Below are 4,453 nucleotides of genomic sequence, written 5' to 3'. Positions count from 1 at the left end.
CCCCTCCGGAGCGCTTAAAGAGACAGCCCCGCCGCCACCGCGCGCGCCCAGCTCCACTGGGCGTCCCCACCCCTGAGCCCTCCTCACCCTTCCCCAGCAGAGTGCTGTGGGGGCTGGGCGCGAGAGGCAGCTGGGGCACCCAGAGGGAAGGGGCTTCGCGGAACGGGGCGCCTAACTCCACTCCCAGCCTTTTCCTGGCCCCCCTCCCAACACACCTCCCCCAAGCCCCGCGGAAGAGGCTGAGCAGCTCCAGTTTCCCCCTCCGGCACCCTCCGGCTCAGAACCTAACCAGCTGCGCTTCTGCCACGAGCGGAGACCAAACAAGGTTGACTTTTGATTCTCTCTTGTTCTGCTCCCTCCCCACCTCGAGTGTGGGGAGTGAGTGGGTCGGAGCAGGACTGGAGAGGCGTGTTTGAAGTGGGGACCAAACGGCAGTTGATGGAGTCAAATCTCCTGCCAAATCGACAGTTGCAGGACGCGTCACTGCCTCATCCAGAAATCCTTACTGAAAATGAGATAATCTCCCTTCGTTTTATTTGGCCACCGTCTTCCTCACTGTAGGCATCAGAGTCCTAAAGAAGAGCCAACCCTTCTACTCGCCTACCCCCTCCTGCCCTTCAAAACGGCTCCTTTCCCCCAACAGTACTGAGAAGCAGCCAGCTGCTAGCCCCCACGGTCCTTCCAGCAGAGAACAGCTTCTGCTCCGAACCGAACCGGAGCTCGACTGCAGCGCTGGGAGCCAGGAGCAGCGCGGCCGCCAGCAGCTCCGGCCCGAGGGTGTGCCTCTGCCTGGCGCCAGCTGCTGTCTGGAAAGCCACAAACCTCTGGAGTCTGTTTCCTGAAAATAAAAATCTATGGTGCATCGTGTCCTCCGACAAGGACAGCCCAGGCTCTGCAGCGATAACCTGCATTTTAGTCTTGCAGAAAATGAAATAATCTGCAGTAGGACAACTTTTTTCTTTTATTCCTAAATGTAACCCAAAGTGGCTGTGCAATGACTCATTCACAGTCAGATACTTAGTGCTACCACCGAGTTCCTCAGTCCTAGGAGCCCTAAAATGACCTTTCTCAGAAGGTATTTTAAACTCCCTCTTGCCCTTCATCATTGACCTTAGTTTCAGTCTTCTAGGTCTTTGCCCCCCCACACACACAACGCAGTGCTTTTTCTGTCTTTAAAGAAGTAATTGGATAGTTATGGAAGGGACTGAGGAGCACACTTTGGGAGTTCCCAAAAAGGGAAAGAGGTGGGGTGCAAAAGAACCATCCTGAATTCTTTGCATTTGGTAATTTTCAGGGTTTGAAATTCATGTCACCTTTCAGTATCTTTTGTTCCTCTTAGACTTACCTATATTTTCTTTTTAGATTTTTTTGAAGCTTAACTTAGAACAAAGTGAAAAACTCAGAAATACACTAGATGATCTCTTTCCTTTTGGCAAATACCTTTAACAAACAATTTTAGAGCCATTTGCACAATAGAAATCATTACTTAAGCCCTTACATTTCATAAAAGAGGGATTCGTTCTTACTTCCTTTTCTAAATGCCAGTTATACATGAAGCAGGCCTTCTGTAAACGCAGAGACAGTGGAGTTGGTGACTGGGCTTCTATCACCTAGACATGTATTGCCACTTGGCTAACTCTTAACTAGTTCTGAGAGTGACAGCCCAGGCATAGGTTGGTAAAACACACGGACAATTTTAAAGTCTACTTTTTACTCTTATCACTAACTTCTAAACCTTTTTGACAGCTTCGTTAACAAGTGATAACACTGATCGCTCAATTTAAACTTTGCCTCTCCTGCTTTTTGCCTTCCCTCTTCTAGTGAGCTGCTCATCAACAGCGAAATGACCAAAGGTAGGCAGGCTCCGTGAGGGTGGGAAGGGAGGAAAGAAAATGGATTGCAGACAATTACAGTGGCTTCTGAACTGCACAGCACTAATTGTATAAGATCTATACATGAATACAAAGATTTACCCTTTCTTCTGATTCTGTTTTCTAGTTTGTCCTTTGAAACCTAAAGGCCCCAGGTTTTTCAATTTGGTTTGTTCTTAAATATTTTAATGTAAACTTATACTGAAAGATGATAGTGTAGATTAACTGTTCTTTGAAATTTTCTGTGACTTGCTAATCTTTTCTTTGCTTCCAGACTAGATTTAACTCTGCAGGGGTCTGTCTTCAACTTTCTGTCTTTCGGCCCTACTGGAATATAAAATTTCTAAACATTTTTTCTTTACATTAAAGAAAGCTTTACATAAATCATAATCATGTTTATTACAAATTCACATTTTAGTAAACCACAATTGAAACTCAGGACTATTTTCAGAGCTAAGTAATGTAAAATGGGGAAAATGTAGGCTATCTGATCATATGGTTGCTTAGTAAAGGACAGTTTAGGTACATGGGAAGGAAATCAATGTGTTGAAACTCACAGATCAGAGACACTTCCTCTCTGTACATTAGTTTGAAAGCATGTATTATTTCAGATGAATATTTAAAGTACTTTGAATGTGACAGGCTAAATATAAATAAAGTGAGGTTGATTTCAACTTATTCTAGCATGGATTATAATATGAACATAATGCTATATAAGCAATTATTATTAAATGGAACAGCATAAGTGTTAAAATTTTGTCGTTAACTGGAAAACCCTGATTTGAATTTAGTTCTCCTTTTACAATATATTCATACAATTTAAAAATAATTGGTTGTTGGTTTGGTTAATTATGCCATATTCTAAAATGGGAGCATTATGAAATTTGTTAGCTAAGGTCTAATGTATTGAAATAATAATGTAGTTTGGTGGTTTGGGGGTGCTGTGTGCACACATAATGAGGCTAGATACAGAAAAAAATTCTGCATTTATTGCCCAAAGTGAAAAGACATTATTAAATTTGGCAAAGCAAGAGAATGAACCAGGTACACAAAGAACTAATTGTTTAAATTAAGTGAAGAAATGTTGTGTTAATAACATTCCCTACTCATAAATAAACTTCAGGAAGGGAAAAAGAAATAGAATGGTCATGAATTATATTTAAATTTGGTGAGTGATTATCTATTCTCTTGGCCTCAATAGGCTCTTAAAGTTAGGTTGGATACAGCAGATAAATATTCCCTCTGAGAGGAATGAAGAAAATGGGGGGAGCTCCTGTGGGCGTACCCCTTGACACCCTACTCTTCTTCCCACCTGTATCAATAGAGTAATAAGTTTAGCCAGCTCCTTCCTTGTTAGGAGGAGGTGGGGTAAGCCAATTTCATGCTTTTTGTATGCTGGTTGTAAAAAGGAATGCTTACCTAGAAAGAAGTGGAATCCGACCAGATGTTCACAAAATCTTCCTCAGCTGCTGCCTGAAGCTTTACAGTCATCGAATACTTTATCTTCTCTTCTATCTTCCTCTAATTGAGAAATTGTTGATCCATGCAGTTCGACAAGCAGGCTGTTGCAAAAAACCTTCCTGCCAAAGCTTTTCAGCCCTGCTCTCCTTCTGCACACAAAAATTTCCAATGTCTATGTGTGGACAGAAAAATAAAGGACCAGGCCACTTCCTTCACCAGGTGTTGTGGGTTGAAAGGAGGTCAGAAAGTGGTTCTTCAAAGGATGCTTCTATTACCTGAAAGTATAATAAATTGCCTTTATAGAAATGCCTACAACCACTAATGAGGCATGCACATTGAAATCTTGGTGTCAGGCAAAATAGAATGAAATTCACCCAGGAACCAAGTGGGAATGTCACACCAAGATGTGCATAATCACTCTCACTTTGCCCTCATCTGCCACTAAAATTTTGTCCCTATAGAAACACTCTCCCCGCCACCCTCTGACTCTCTCTCTCCCCTGTCTTCTAGGATATATGTTTAGTGATTTATACATATTTCAAGGTGCTGAGATGTTTGTTGGTCATAATGACTTAAAGTCATATGTAAAATATGAGGGAATCTCATCTCTGGAATTGCTTATATTTATTAGAATATAATTAGATGCCTTACCTAGGCCCCCATTTGAATTACACTTTTTTGGAAAATATCTTCTCTGTGTGTATATGAGCTAAAATACACATAACATTAAATTTAAGTATAAGTTCAGTAGTGTTAAATGTATTCACATTGTTATAAAACAGATTTCTAAAACATCTTCATCTTGCAAAACTGAACACCTGGAGCCAGTAAACATTAGCTTTCTTTTCTCTCCAGACTTTGGCAGTTACCTTCCTAATTGTTATGTCAATCTAGACTACTTTAGATATTGGATATGGTTAGAATCATAGTGTGTTTGTGTATGTGTGCGTGTATGATTGGCATATGTTAGGTGGTATCTCACTGTGCATCCACTTAGCTATAAATGTCTCTAGTTTCTCATTCTTTATGGCTGAGTAGTATTCCATCTTATAAAACACCACACATCTACTTTATCCAGTCTCCAGTTGATGGGCAATTGGGCTGTTTCCAAATTTTAGCTA

The sequence above is a fragment of the Fukomys damarensis genome, unplaced genomic scaffold, assembly GCF_012274545.1.
Source record: "Fukomys damarensis isolate Sample0158 unplaced genomic scaffold, DMR_v1.0_HiC HiC_scaffold_12, whole genome shotgun sequence".
NCBI lineage: Eukaryota > Metazoa > Chordata > Mammalia > Rodentia > Bathyergidae > Fukomys > Fukomys damarensis.
Note: the sequence above shows the minus strand (reverse complement) of the source record.